Here is a 16,258-nt window from a genome sequence, read left to right as displayed (position 1 = left end):
AAACTGCCACCATGACCCAATCACTTCCTACCACATCCCTCCCTCGACACTTGGGGATTATGGGGATTACAATTCGAGATAAGATTTACGTGGGGACACAGAGCCAAACCAAATCAGATATCAATATGGAAAGTGGGCATATCCTTTAACCCAGCAATTCCACTTTTAGGAATTTATCCTACAGATAATTCACAATATGTGTAAAATAATATATAACCCAGATAATTCTTGCAAGTGTGTTTGTGGGAGCATAATATTGGAAACAACATAAGGTATACCAATAGGAAATTATTTAGGTAATATATGGTGTATCTGTAAAGTTAAATATCATGCAGCCATTAAAAAGAACCATGTGAGTTTGTAGGTACTGATACATTAATAGTAATTCTCCAAGATACATTCTTGAGTAAAAAAGCAGGGTGCAAAGGTTAGTACTGTGTAAGAGAGGTAGGTAGGGCTGGGGAGGATATATATATAGATTTATTTGTATGTGCACAGACTTGCTTTTGATCAATACATGTGAAACTGATAATAGTTGCCTGCAGGAGAGGCACTGAAGAGGTGGAAATTAAAGAATAGAATTTTAAAAGAGACTTTCTCTCTACCCTTTTATTCCTTTCAAATTTTGCACCGTATATCTGGTTTTTGTTTTGTTTTGTTTATTGAGACAGGGTCTCTCTCTGTTACCCAGGCTGGAGTGCAGTGGCACAATCATGACTCACTGCAGCTTTGACATCCTGGGCTCAAGCAATCCTCCTGCCTCAGCCTCCCGAGTAGCTGGGACTGCTGGTGCATGCCACCATACCCAGCTACTTTTTAAAATATTTTGTAGAGATGGAGTTTCACCATGTTGTCCCGGCTGGTCCCAAACTCCTGGGCTCAAGCAATCCTCTCACCTTGACCTCCCGAAGTACTGGGATTACAGGCAGGAGCCACCAGACCTGGCCTATATCTGTTTTTCTATTCTAAATAAGATGTCTTGAAAGGAGTTGCAATGGGAATATCTCAAGAGGACGATGGCTTTTCTACATTATGTGAAATCAAGGTTCAAAAGGAGAGCCACTTGGATTCTCTCCAAACTGAAATTCAGATACAGCTGTGTCAAGTGTTCTTTCCTTTAAACCCACGATGATCAGGCTGTGAATGTTGTCTTTCTTATTGAATTGCCCAGCACCTGACCCATACGGGATGTGCTTAATAAATATGTTAGATAGTAGATTAGGATTCTAACCTAAAGAGTAGAAAAGTGGAGGAGCCATAGATAGAAATGGACGTATCAATGTGAAAGGAAGACTCAGAGACAAAAAGCATTTAGAAGTGAAAAGCAGATTCCCTGCAAAAATGTTACAAGGGAGTCAGATTTCAGAAAGACCAGCTCAGAGCCTTGGAGCCAGTCTGCACTTTTTGCATTAATGCTATATACACAACAAGAGTCTCAAGAGGGTTGTGGAGAGAGATGAAGTTGGAGAGGTGGGCAGGGCCAAGTTTTCTTGGGCCTTAGAAGCCATGGGAAGGAGAGAGAAGGAGAGAAGTTAGAAACTGAAAAGACAAACATATTGTTCAGACTACTTTGGCTTCAAGAGATGGAGAGCTAAATAAAATAGGTAATTTATTGCCTTGGGTAACTGGAAAGTCCAGAGACTCAACAATATCATCAGGATATTCATTCTCTTTCTCCACCCTCCCCAACACCCACTTTTCTGTGTTGGCTTTATTCTCTTGCAGACTCTTTCCACATGTTGGCTTCTGGCAACTCCAGCTTTGCAATTAACACATAAGTGTCCCCAACAGTTCCTAATAGTTCCAGTAAAAATCTCATCACTAATTCATATTGGACAACTGTGTCACATGCCCATCCCTAAAATAGTCACTATGCCAAACACTGGTAGGCCAGGCAAAGATCATAACCCTTACAGGTCATGACTTTAATATTATGAACCAAGAGTGAGGGAGGGATGGGTCTCCAAATAAATCAGGATGCTGTTTCCAAACACAAAGATGCTGAACAGTCGAAAATAATAAAAATAATAACAGCCCACTATGGGCAAAAACAAGATCAAATGACAGTTGTTCCCTTCCTTAACAAAAATTAGAAAGAGCCTTTGGAGAGAGAAAAAGTTAAGATGCTAGAGAAGGTTGGGGAGATTGTGGGAGCAAACTCTGGAAGAAATGGAAGGGATGGTGTTTGGATGGAAACGTCAGTAGAGAATAATTATGAACTCTAAGAGCCAAGAAGGATCCTGGCAGCCCTCTAATCCAACTGCCCCCACCTCTCCTATAAGCCTCCTTCCACAGCCTCCCCTACAAAAAAACAAATTAGGATCCCTTACATGACCATCTAAGCTCTACTTGAACATATTCAGTAATAGATAGTTCATGATTTTGGAAAGTATTTAATTTTTTTCATTTGTGCAAATGTATGGGATACATGAGAAAATATTTAATTTTATTGTCATATGGGTCTGATTCTTTAAAATGTCTGCTTTTCATTGAGCTGAAATCTAGTACTCAGTTTGCCCTCTGGATTAACAAACCATGAGGCTACTCCTTCTTTCATCAGACGATCTTTTAAGTGTTGGAAGACACTTCCTTTCTGCTCCAGTCTTTTCTCTCTTAGCCAAGTACAACCAGTTCTTTTGACCACATATCAGGTGACATGGTTTCCAGACTTCTCTTAACCTAGTTGTCTGTCTTTGGACTCATGCTAGTTTGCATGTGTCTCTCTTTAAAATGTGCTTAAATATAAGCCTCCAGATGAGGCCTGACCATTGCTGAGTTCAGTGGGACCATTGACTTCCTTTATTTGGACACTATACATGCTAATGCAACCTAAGATTCACTGGCTTTTTTTTTTTTTTTTTTTTCAGCACTGTATCACAACTCACTCATTTTGAACATATGACCATTAAAATCCCCAAGTCTTTTTTTTTCCCTCATGAATGGCTGCCAAGTCAGGCCTTTTGTAACTATGTAGGTGGTATTTTTTGAGCCAAAAGAATAGAACGTCCTAATGTGTGTGTGTGTGTACGTGTATGTGTGTATATGTGCATGTGTGAGATGAGCTTTGACCTGTGGTTTCAAGTCAGCCACTGCCAACCTTTGCACCCACTTTTGCTTTGTGCCAGCAGTTCTGGATGAACGAACACTTTGACGTCTGTAAGCTGCACCACCCGTCTCCCTCTCCTATATCAAATTAAAGGGTAGCAGCCAGGACAGCTCTGGAGGCACCTGGAATTAGTCACATCTGGCCTGTGCTTTGGAGAAGAGTCATCACCATGTAGCCACACTGATAAACCTTCTGCCCAAGTCCCAGATTCCTAGATCCACCCCGGTATCCTTAGTGGAACTGAAGCCCTTTGTGCTCTAGCTGTGTCATCTGGGGGCCCTATTCCCTTATGACCTCCTCACCTGGTTTATAGAAGACCCTTTGCACAAGGCTATAACCTGCTTCTTCTATTTGGAAAGATCTCCCTGATCTACGATTTGCACAACCATTGCTGTCTTAAAACATTAACACAGGCCAGGCGTGGTGTCTCACGCCTGTAGTGCCAGCACTTTGGGAGGCTGGGGTGGGGGTTGGGGGGGGTGGATCACGAGGTCAGGAGTTCGAGACTAGCCTGACCAACATGGTGAAACCCCGTCTCTACTAAAAATGCAAAAATTAGCTGGGTGTGGTGGCGTGTGCCTGTAATCCCAGCTACACAGGGAGCTGAGGCGAGAGAATTGCCTGAACCCGGGAGGTGGAGGTTGCAGTGAGCCGAGATTGTGCCACTGCACTCCAGCCTACGTGACAGAGCGAGACTCTGTCTCAAAAACAAACAAGCAAACAGACAAAAAACAAAAACATTAATGCCTAGAAGTCCTCTCCTATTCTCTGTCCCAGGCCCCTTAGACTAGAACCTGTGCATGTAGACAGACCACATAATGAACTAAAGTTCACTTTGTCTCTTGGATTTGATAATTTCCACTGCTGACCTCTCCCTGGCAGAGGCGAGATCTTTTGACTCAATGAGTCTCAGCCCCAACACTGCCACGAGGTCCTAAGTACCTTGAGGCTCTGGGAAAGTGCCAATTACAATAATTAAGGAGAATGGGCAACTGGGACACTGAGGATGTGGCAGAAGGTGGAGTCTTCCCTGACTCAAAGAAAGGGAGATGCATTCTGTGAGGAGTGGGTGGAGAGTGGGGGGATGTAGATACCACCTAACCTTTCATGCCGCCTCCCATAATGCATGCATTCAAGAGCAAAGACAGCTACTCTTATAAAAGAACTGAGTTCTCAGACTCATCATGATGCGAGACTCTTACCTCAAGCACTTGAAGAGCCTACCTGTTTGCTAGGATTTATTTATCAGTTTTCTCACAAATCTCTGCAATAGCTGTCAGATTGTGTCAGCAGCAATAAAGAAATGATATATTTGTGCTTCTTGCTCACATATTCTGAGTCCCTGGAGAAGAAATGGTGCCTTGAAGAACAATGGTGAAGCGGAACCATCCATGATGCTCTCATCACCTTTCCAAACTTGTTTTGTGTGATGCCCTTTTTGTGTTATTTTCAAAAGAGGAACTGGATGTTTTCCTAAAGGGAAATTTATAACACCCTCTTTCTGAAAAATAAGACACTGGAACTGAGGGACCATCCACTCAGGATTTCCCAGGTTATGACCACAATAAAGTCATGGATGACATCACCTATAGGAGAGAGTTTTTCAAGAACTGATGCAGTAAGTAGCATATAAGAAGTAATTGTGGCCAGGCACAGTGGCTCACGCCTGTAATCCCAGCAGTTTGGGAGGCCGAGGCGGGAACATCACTTGAGTCGGGAGTTTGAGACCAGCCTGGCCAACACGGTGAAACCCCATCTCTACTAAAAATACAAAAATTAGCTGGGCATGGTGGCACACGCCTGTAATCCCAGCTACTCGGGAGGCTGAGGCATGAGAATCACTTGAACCCAGGAGGCAGAGGCTGCAGTGAGCCAAGATCATGCCACTGCACTCCAGCCTGGGTGACAGAGTGAGACTCTGTCTCAAAAAAAAAAAAAGAAGTAATTGCTAAATTTTATAAGAATTCCTAGATACTCAAACACTCTTCCTTACCAACCCAAAATTAGTAAGCCAGAAAATGAGAATAATTTTTCTTTACATTTGTTAGCGAGGCTAAGATTAAAAATGGAAAAACCAAACCAGAGATGTGTGGGACTTTTTTCATAGCAAAATAAAAAGTACCTGGAAGATAATCCACATAAAATCATTTCAAGAGAAGTAATGCTGACACAACTGCTGAGAAACTGTTAATCAGAACGTTTAGACCAGATCCAAGGATGTCAACCCATTGGCTCCTCTGCTGATTATTTTGGGACAGAACCAAATTTCAAAAGGAAAAGAAATATAACACTTAAATAAACCTTGCCAATTCTGAGTTAGAAACTATTAGCAAATATGCTCAGCACTTCTTTCATCAAAGAGAGTCAAACAGTTTTGTGTTTGATACAGACTGTTTAAAGGGTTTAAGATAAGTATCACTTCTTTCAGAATAAAAAATATTAAGGCCCATAAGAAGTAAGGTCTTGGAAGAGGGAAGAAGGGAATGAATTCAAGAGCTCATGGGAAGGAAATAAGATAGAGAAACTTGAAGGGAAGGCAGGGAGAGATGGCATGGGACGAAGGTGGATAAGGGGGTCAAGTGCTTTCCCCTTTATTGAATGTTATCAGTAAAGCAGGAAAGGGGGAGGGGCTACCTCAGTTCCCCTCACTAGACTGCAAGATCTGTTAGGGCAGGGGCTGGCTCTGTTCTGTCTCTAGTATAATACCCTCTGCCCAGCACAGTATATAGCATATTTTTGATTCTTGATTAGAATTTGCTAAATAAAAGGAATGAAAGAATGTGGGCATTAGGGACTTAGAAGAATGGAAAATGCTGGGAATCGCTGTGTTACGAACTGTGCTCTGGAATCAACAAGAAATGAATAATGAGGTTGCTAAACTGAGGTTAGGTGGTATGCATTTAAAGAGAATTGAATCAGCATTTTCCTGAAGTTCAGAAGAAAGAACAGAAAAAACAGGCAGATGGGAATTGGCATGACCAGCAGAGTGGAATGGAAACAGGGTAAGAGAGATTCGTATGCATGTGAGGGTGATGAAAGCCAGGCTGGAAATGAGGTCAAGGGTGGAGACAGACTGAAAACGGCAATAGACTGACAAGGTCATGAGATTACAGGCACTTCTGAAGGCTTTAGACAAAGAACATAGAACACCAGGATAGCAGATAGCATATAGCTTTGTAGCACATAGATTTGTAGTAGGATAAATGTCCAACTCAAATATATACCCTGAATTCTGTGAGTGTTCAGACATGGACTGTGTCTGATGTGTTTTCTCTAGTAGCTCAGTTTGTTAATTAAATAAATTTTAAAAAGAGGAGAGAAGGAAGAAAATGAGTTAAAGTCTTGCTTGACGTGTTATAGCTATTGAAATTATGAGCTTAGATTTTATGGATATAAATGTGTGTGTGTGTGTGTGTGTGTGTGTGTGTAATACATACTCACACACAAATACATATACCATCCATAAACGTCCACAGATATTTTCTGCAATATTGGGGTTGATAACAATGACTAGAAAATCCATCTGTTAAGTTGTGTTTAATCTTCCCTACTGTGGGATGGGGCCAAGATATGGCAAATATAGGCTGGGCTTGAGGACCCAGGGAGTAGGCTAGAGGTGTGGTGCTGCTGAGGGCAGAGAACTAGATCCAAATTCCTGGGTATACATAAAGTTGAAACGTCTTGTTCAGAGGTCACTTACTGAAAAGAGGAGACCTAGATAGAGGTGACAAGGTGTGGTCTCACCAGCATCAGAGACCATGAAACTGGCCAGGTTAAACAGAGGGGCAAATTAGCAGACACCATATAGGCAGATCCAGAATTACTTTGTAATTTTATAAATTAAATTTACACAGTTACATTGTAACTACTTTTTGGAAGACTCAGAAACCAAACCCTCTGCAAAAACCCTTCAGGCTCTTAAGTTCTCTGCCTTCAGTATCAAACGTGTTTCTTCTTCTAGGATTTTCTATTAAAAATCGATGCTTTTAAGCTGGGTGCAGTGGCTCATGCCTATAATCCCAGCACTTTGGGAGGCCAGGGCAGGTGGATCACCCGAGGTCAGAAGTTCAAGACCAGCCTGACCAACATGGTGGAACCCCATCTCTACTAAAAATACAAAAAATTAGCCGGATGTGGTGGTAGGCACCTGTAATTCCAGCTACTCGAGAGGCTGAGGCAGGAGAATGGGTTGAACCTGGGAGGCAGAGGTTGCAGTAAGCTGAGGTCGTGCCATTGCACTCCAGCCTGAGTGACAGAGTGAGACTGTCAAGAAAAGAAAGAAAGAAACAGAGAAAGAGAGAGAGAGAGAGAGAAAAGAGAAAGAGAGAAAGGAAGGAGGGAGGGAGGAAGAAGGAGGAAGGATGGAAGGAAGGAAGCAAGTGGAAAGAGAAAGAAAGAAAAAAGATCAATACCTTTCATCAATTTTCCTATAATCTCTTGTAAAAATGTCTTGTCATGAGGTTCTGTTTATTTATTTTGAATTTTCTTGAAGCAAACACGTAGATTCATATTTAGGTTTCTCAGGTTGGAAATTCTTTGTTTGTGAAAAATCAATGCAAATGTATGTTAGAAGCCTAATTAAAAGAAAACAGTGATTCATTACTAGATGGGGGTAAAGTGGGAATAGGATTTGGACAGAGGAGAGAATGAAAGGAACTTCTACTCTCCTCCAGATTTCCTTAGCCTTTAAAATGTAGAATTTCAAGAGAATCCATTGTTTGTTTTAAAGGAAAACAAAAATTCCACATTTGTTTTCCTGTTGGGTCTATAAATCAGTAAATATTAAGGTGGAAACAAAAGAAATACTTCTTTGTGATTAATCATCAACTTTAGTCATCCAAACTCTTGAACTTGATTGTGTTGCAGATTGTACTTCTGAAAATAGTCTCAAGTATTGTTTCTATACCCCAAAATGCTTGCCACTAAATTATTCCTGTTCTACTCAACACTGAAATACAGAGAAGATCATTTAAAAGGGCTCATGTGATCTATGGAACTAACTTTATAAATCTAGATTGGGCTTCCTCCTCTGTAAAAAATAAATTATAGCAGCAACTTCAGTGTGTGGGAATTTTATTTGAACAAAGTCATCTCAAAATCACAGCTCTGTAGTAATTGTTCAGTTTTTCCCTCATGTCCTTGGGATACATTGTACAAAGTTTTGCTTTTATCACAGGATACTAAACCCTTAGAAACAATTTGAAATTGAATACAGATCTCTGGCCCCCAGACCTCAGATAAATTTTTCTCCCTTGCTGAGTTATCCAACCATTTAAAAATCTTACTTTCTTTGATCGTTGACAGGAATGTTGGCTTGGCACAGCCATTTTACAAACAACTTGTGATGTTTATTGAAAACTCCCAAGTATGAATTTCAACAAGTTAACACAGGGCCCTAAATTTTCCCTTCCAGCCCTAAATATCAGCTGATATGTTCAAGTTATTATATGTCATCTCTTGCCTATCTTTTTATATCACACAAACTTTCAATTAGCCATTTTGGGTTCTGACCACATTTGCTAGGAAATTACTATTTAAATATGTCTTCCCCTAACGCATTTCTAATGGGATTCCCCTGGCAAAGGTAGATGGGATTTTAAAAACTGGAGCTGTACTAGAAACAGAATTGTTTTTGGTAATTCCTGATGAGTTTCTTGGCTAGCATACGTGCAGTTAATGCGACAATTCTAAGAATGGACGGCAGAAAAGAAGGGTGAAAGGTGGTCGTCCTGCAAAAACAGGCTGTCCAGCTTCAGCAGGAGTTATTTTCTACTTAGTTGCCTTTCTCTACTGTTTTCTTCTTACTGTTTCAGTGCTGAGATTCTGCCAAGAATATGAATTAAATACAATGTGAAAGGAAAAGGAAAATATTCAGATAAAACTTCCAAAAATGATATTACAGAGAAGAATAAAGTTTTCTTTCTTCCTTAAAAACTTTCTATGAAATACTACCTTAAAATAAAAACCATTGAGTCCTATATCCCATCATCTTAAAATAACACTCTGGGTGACAGCTAATATTTATGGGCTTACCTCATTTTATTGTGCTTTGCTTTATTGCACTTCACAGTTTCTTTTTGTTTTTTTGTTTTTGTTTACAAATGGAAGGTTTGTGGCAACCCTGCATCCAGCGAGTCTATTGGCAACATTTTTTGTTAGCCTGTGCTCATTTCATGCCTCTGTGTCATATTTTGGTAATTCTCACAATATTTCAAACTTTTAAGTTATTATTATATCTGTTATGGTGATCTGTAATCAGTGATCTTTGATGTTAATATTGTAATTGTTTTGAAGTGCCATGAACCACTCCCACCGAAGACAGTGAACCTAACCAATAAATGTGTGTGTGTGTTCTGACTACTCCACTGACCAGCCATTCCCCTATCTCTCTTCCTCTTCTTGGGCCTCCCTATTCTTGGAAACACAATCTTGAAATTAGGCCAGTTAGTAACCCTACAATGACATCTAAGTGTTCAGGTGAAAGAAAGAGTCGCATGCCTCTCACTTTAAATCAAAAACAAGAAATGATTAAGCTTAATGAGGAAGGCAGGTCAAAAGCTGAGATAGACTGAAAGCTAGGCCTCTTACGCCAGTTAGCCAAGTTGTAAATGCAAAGGAAAAGTTCTTGAAGGATGTTAAAAGTGCCACTCCAGTGACCTCATAAATGAAACAGCCTTATTGCTAATTTGGAGAAAGTTTAAGTGGTCTGAATAGAAGATTAAACCTTAAGCCAAAGCCTAATCCAGGGCAAGGCCCTAACTCCCTTCAATTTTATGAAAGCTGAGAGAGGTAAGGAAGCTTCAGAAGAAAAGTTTGAAGCTAGCAGAGGTTGGATCATGAGGTATAAGGAAAGAGTTTGTTTTGTGCCATGAAAGTACAAGGTGAAGCAGCAAGTGCTGATGTAGAAGCGGCAGCAAGTTATCCAGAAGATCTAGCTAAGATCATTAATAAAAGGGACTATACTAAACAACACATTTTCAATATAGACTAAACAGACTCATATAGGAAGAAGATGCCATTTGGACTTCATAGAGAGGAGAAGTCAATGCTTGGCTTCAAAGCTTCAAAGGAGAGGCTGACTCTCTCCTTAGGGGCTAATGCAGGGGTGACTTTACATTGAAGCAAGTGTTCATTTACCATTCCACAAATGCTAGGGCTTTTAAGAATTAAGCTAAATTCTGTCAGGGTATTGATAAAGAAAAAAAAAGAATTTTGTTAAACCTACTTTACATGTGCTCTAGAAACGGAACAACAAAGCCTGAATGATCGCATATCTGTTCACAGCATGGTTTACTGAATATTTTAAGCCACTGTTAAGAACTACTGCTCAGAAAAAAGATGTCTTTCAAAATATTATGTCTCACTGACAATTCACCTAGTCACCCAAGAACTCTGATGTATAAGGAGATTAATATAGTTTTCATACCTGTTAACCCAACATCCATCTGCAGCCCGTGGATGAAAGAGTAATTTCAACTTTCAAGTCTTATTATTTAAGAAATACATTTTGTAAGGCTATAGCTTCCATAGATAGTGATTCCTCTGATGGATCTGGGTGAACTGAAAACTTTCTGTAAAAATTCACCAATCTGGAAGCTATTTGTCATTCATGGGAAGCGTTCAAAATATCAACATTAACAGCAGCTTGAAAGAAGTTGACTCCAACTCTCATGCATGACTTTGAGGGGTTCAAGACTTCAGGGGAGGAAACACAGATGTGGCAGAAATAGCAAGAGAACTAGAATTGGAAGTGGAGCCTAAGATGTGACTGAATTGCTGTAGTCTCATGATAAAACTTGAACAGGTGAGTAGTTGATCCCTTATGGAAGAGGAAAGAAAGTAGTTTCTTTAGGTGGAATCTACTCTTGGAGAAGATGCTGGAAACATTGTTGAAATGGCAATAAAGGATTTAGAAGATTTCATAATCTTAGTTGATAAAGCAGCAGCAGAGTTTGAGAGGATTGATTCCAATTTTGAAAGAACTTCTACTGTGGGTAAAATGCTGTCAAGCAGCAGTGCATGCTACAGAGAAATCTTTTGTGGAAGGAGGAGTCAATCGATGTGGCAAACTTCATTGTTATCTTATTTTAAGAAACTGCCACAGCTACCCTAACTCTCAGCAACCACCACCCTGATCATTCGGCCACCATCAACATCGAGGAAAGACTCTCCACCAGCAAAAAGACTATGTCTTTGACTTGCTGAAGGCTTAGATGATCATTAGTATTTTTTAGCAATAAAGTGTTTTTAAATTAAGGTAAATACATTTTTACGCATAATGCTATGGCACACTTAATAGCCCATGGTATAATGTTAATATAACTTTTATATAATTGGAAACCATAAATTTGTGTGACTCGTTTTATTGCAAAATTTTTTATTTTGGTGGTCTGGAACTGAACCCACAATATCTTCAAGGTATGCCTGTATTGAGCTATTACTAAGTGCCAGACACTGTGCTAAATGGTTTATGTGTATTATTTTATCTAATCCACATAGAAACCCTGTGAAGAAGGTATTTTTATTACCTTCATTATAAAAATGAGAAAACAGGCCTAAAGGACCTTGATGTATGGGCATTCATCACCCTGATTTAGTCATTTTAGACCTTGTACTGGAAGGGCTCTGAGAATCCGAATGCACCTGTTATTTTTCCACCCAGTGAATATTAGCACCTACAAGTATAATCAGTATGGGGATGGAGGTTGGTTATAGTATTTTTCAACTTTTAAAAGGGTTTCTTCAGTAATTCTGCTTCTAGGCATATACCCTAGAGAAACTCTCCTGCATGAGCAAGAAGATACATGTATGAAAATGTGTATTTACATTGCAGTCGAAATGAATAAACTAAATTTCCATGTATCAACATGGATAGATCTTGAAAATAGTGTTTTGTTGTTGTTGTTTTTTAAAAACAAAGGCTATAAAATGATACATTCAGTATAAAATCATTTATGTAAACTTTTGCTTAGTAAAAACTATTTAAAATATAAAACAATAGAATATGTTATTTGTGAATTTGTACTTACGTTGTAAAAGTATAAAAATGTGAACCAGATAGACTAGGCACAGTGGCTCACGCCTGTAATCCCAGCACTTTGGGAGGCTGAGGTAGTTGGGTCACCTGAGGTCAGGAGTTTGAGACCAGCCTGGCCAACATGGTGAAACCCCATCTCTACTAAAAATACAAAAAGTAGCCAGGCATGGTGGCGGGCATCTGTAATCCCAGCTACTTGGGAGGCTGAGGGAGGAGAATTGCTTGAACCCGGGAGGCAGAGGTTGCAGTGAGCCAAGACCCTATCATTGCACTCCATCCTGGGCAACAAGAGCGAAACTCCATCTCAAAAAAAAAAGGCTGGACGCGGTGGCTTGTGCCTGTAATCCCAGCACTTTGGGAGGCTGAGGTAGATGGGCCACCTGAGGTCAGGAGATGGAGACCAGCCTGGTCAACATGGTGAAACCTCATCTCTACTAAAAATACAAAAATTAGCCGGGCATGGTGGTGTGTGCCTGTAATCCCAGCTACTCAGGAGTCTGAGGCAGGAGAATCACTTGAACCTGGGAGGGGGAGGTTGCAATGAGCCGAGATTGTGCCACTGCACTCCAGCCTGGATGACAGAGTGAGACTCTGTCTCAAAAAAAAAAAAAAAAAAAAAAGTGAACCAGATAGGTAAAACTTCAGGATAGCAGCTAGTTACTTGAGGGAAGAAAGGAATGGTGCACTAGGGGAAGGTACAAAGTAGGCCTCAACTCCATTTCTATGTTTCATTTATCTTGTTTTAAATAATAATACAAATATGAGAAAAGTTAACATTTATTCTTACAGGGTCTACATGAATTTATTACCTTATTTTCTGAAAGCTTTTGTATTAAAAAAAAAGACTTCCATCCTAAGAAAAATTTATATTCTTGCTGGAAAAGAGCAGGAATCACCATATAAAACATAATCTCTCTAAAATTTTAGCTTACAAATATTTTTTGAAGCAGGTTTAACTACAAGCTCAATTTATCCATAAAATAACTTAGTAAACCATCCATAGAGTGTCTATCTTTGAGTCTTGGAAACTCAATGTATCCTCCAAAATGAACTAGTTGTAAAATACATTCCTCAGTAATTTGATTACGGTGAATTTCTTTATTCAGCTTTACATTAGCTGCAAACCACAAGGTACCAGTCCCTACAACCTCTCACAGCATTATCCAGGGCAACAGGAAGAACAGTTGCCTGGGGATTGCTCTGGGCCATGTGCTTCTGGCCATAATTCCTTCTTGTGGGTCAGTGTTATCATCTGGACTGTGCATTCCCAAATCTGATTCCCCCAACCACCATTCTTCCTCTCCCTTTCTTCATTTCCAATAGCATAGGATTTCACTCTGAGGGTAAACAACCATGCATGCTATCAAATTAGGCTACGTAAATCCGGTAGTGAGTGTTCTTTGTTGCATTATTTGGTATCAAGGTTCTGGGTCATATCTAAAAGTGTTCCAGCTTGAAAATTAATTTAATCTCTTGTTTATTTGCTTTTGTTTGGAATCATTTCACTCTTTAGATAATAATGTAGTTGAGGAATGCTGAAGCCAGCATTATTTGAAGTGCTACTCATTGCTTACAATTATATTTCATAAGTGTGGAAATTATTCTGTGTATACATTTAAATATAATCCTTTTCAGTTATATAACAATCAGCACCTGTTTTTTTGTGTGCATGTATTCATACACTTTTTTTATATTTGTCTTGTTTCAAAATTGATAAAAGGGCTACAAATATACAGAAAATATAGCACCAGAAAAATTCAGTCTGAAGGCAGTGAAGGAATGGGAACAGAGAATTTAAGCCAAGAGTAAGTTAATTATATAAAATACATCCTGTTAAATCTTATACACAGACCGGAAGGAGACCACATATAAGGCTGTAAGCTTTCTCACAGCCAAGGGAAATACTGTCAGTTCCACAATTAGGTTTCCAGAAGGCAAAAACAAATGGGGATAATAAACAAGGGAAACACAACTATACCAGGTGCTAAAACCAAAGAAAAATATTTTCTAGATATTGTCAGAGAGAGTAAATATAGCAACAAGTTTCATGGCTCCTATAAATCCCTTAATGTAGGCCCGAAGTATTATACCACAGGGGATTCTTTAAGGAAATCTGAGGCGAGGAAGGAGCCATGGCATGGGGTCAGGGGCTGGAGAGGGTGGGGAGGGGGTGGTCTAGGCCCTATCCAGGTGCTAAAATGTCACAGTTGGCCTTGACATGAAGCTCATTACCAGGGTGACCATGTAATTGATTGTCTAACCCAGGACCCTTTGAGAATGGAAGAGGGTACTATTAATAATCAGGCCCCCACAATAGGTGTAAGCCATGAGTGTCCTGGGCAAGCTGCCACATATGGTCACTCTAAGTCATTGCTCATCACCTGCTGACATCCTGTCCCAGTGCATCCTGCCACTCTAGACCTAGTGAGCCAACCTCATCCTGTCAAACATGGAGTTTGTCTAACCAGCTCAATTTGTAGTAGCCTCTGGAGGATTCTGGTCCAGGTCACCAGCACAGTGTGGGCTTGCCTGTGAGTCAGTCAAACAGGGAAGGGAACCAAGAAAGACTGAAGTAGGCAAATGGGAACAGTTGCCTGAGAATCCATCAAGAAGAGTTTTGGGGCTATGTCAGAAGAATGGGTGGGAGGGGAAATAAAGAAGATTCTAAGTAATTGCACGGGTCCCATGAAGAGGAAAGAAACAATTTCCTTTCCCCTGGCACTCTCTGAAGGGCCCAGTGAGAGATCTAGTGAGAGAAAACTTCCTGAAGTTGGGATATTATCATAATGACTGAAACACTTATGCTGTGGTTCTCAAACATGTGATATGAATTACCTGGAGAGCTTGTGGAAAACTAGATTCTAGCACCCCAACCCCATAGATAATGAGTCTGTTAGTCTGAGATGAAACTCAGAAATCTATTTTAAGAAGCAAGATTAGCCAGGCATGGTGGCACACACCTGTAGTCCCAGCTACTCAGGAGGCTGAGGTGGGAGGATCGCTTGAGTCCAAGAGGTCAAGGTGATTGCACTGCACCACTGCACTCCCACCTGAGCAACAGAGTGAGACCTTGTCTCAAAAAAAAAAAAAAAAAAAAAGAAGAAGACGAAGAAGAAGAAAAATTTCTATGACTCTGCCGGGAAAGAAACTGAATCAATTTGGAAATCTGTATATTTAGTCACATACGGACGGGTAAGGAGGAGAGTCAAGAAGTAGTACATTCCAATGATCAATTGTACCAAATGAGAATCTCTTTCTCCCTGGACAAGGCCCAAGACTGCCTCCCTAAGCCAGGTGAAATGATGGTGGAGAATAAAGCCCCCAAGCTCCTATTCATTCCTGGTTGCATTCCCCCTCCACCCACCCCAGTGAAACAAACATAAGGCCAAGCTTCTTGCCTTTGATGTCCTGAAGCAGAATTAATGGTACCCTGTCCTGTGTTTATATCATATGTACTTTATTGGCTCTTATATTAGAGTGAGTATACATATCTGGACACAGGGTCTTGCTCTGTCATCCAGGCTGGAGTGCAGTGGTGTGATCTTGGCTCACTGCAGCCTACAACTCCCAGGCTTAAGTGATCCTTTCACCTTAGCCTCCTGAGTAGCTGGGACTACAGATGTGTGCCACCATGCTGGGGCACACGACAAAACTCCTAGAGATGGGTTTTGTTATGTTGCCTAGGCTCAAATCATCTGCCTGCCTCAGCCTCCCAAAGCGCTGGGATTACAGGCATGTGCCACCACACTGGCCTAGAGTGATTTTCTCCATGTCAGTTTCCCTGGCAAGTTTACAAGCTGCTCATGGGGAGGGACAATACTTTACCATATTGGTGTCTCGCAGCACCTAGGGAAGGCATGTCATGTGCATAGCTAAGCTTCTTTGCCTGCTTCCTTCTCTCACTAGGTGTCAGGCATTAAGCTCTCTGCCTTCAAAGTTTAGTGGGAAAGGCCTACAAATAATGACAATGAAGTGCTTTATACAGAAAAATTATAGAGGTAAGCATGGTTGTTGTGGAGCCAGGGAATGTGAGCTTGATTTAGCCTGTCAGGACCAGTGAGAGTTGATAGAAATGAGCCAGGCAGAGGAGAGGGGAGGGGGCATTTTAGGCATAG

This window comes from Pongo pygmaeus, chromosome 7, assembly GCF_028885625.2.
Source record: "Pongo pygmaeus isolate AG05252 chromosome 7, NHGRI_mPonPyg2-v2.0_pri, whole genome shotgun sequence".
Taxonomy (NCBI): domain Eukaryota; kingdom Metazoa; phylum Chordata; class Mammalia; order Primates; family Hominidae; genus Pongo; species Pongo pygmaeus.
The sequence above is the reverse complement of the archived record's forward strand: the minus strand, read 5'-3'. Positions refer to the sequence as shown.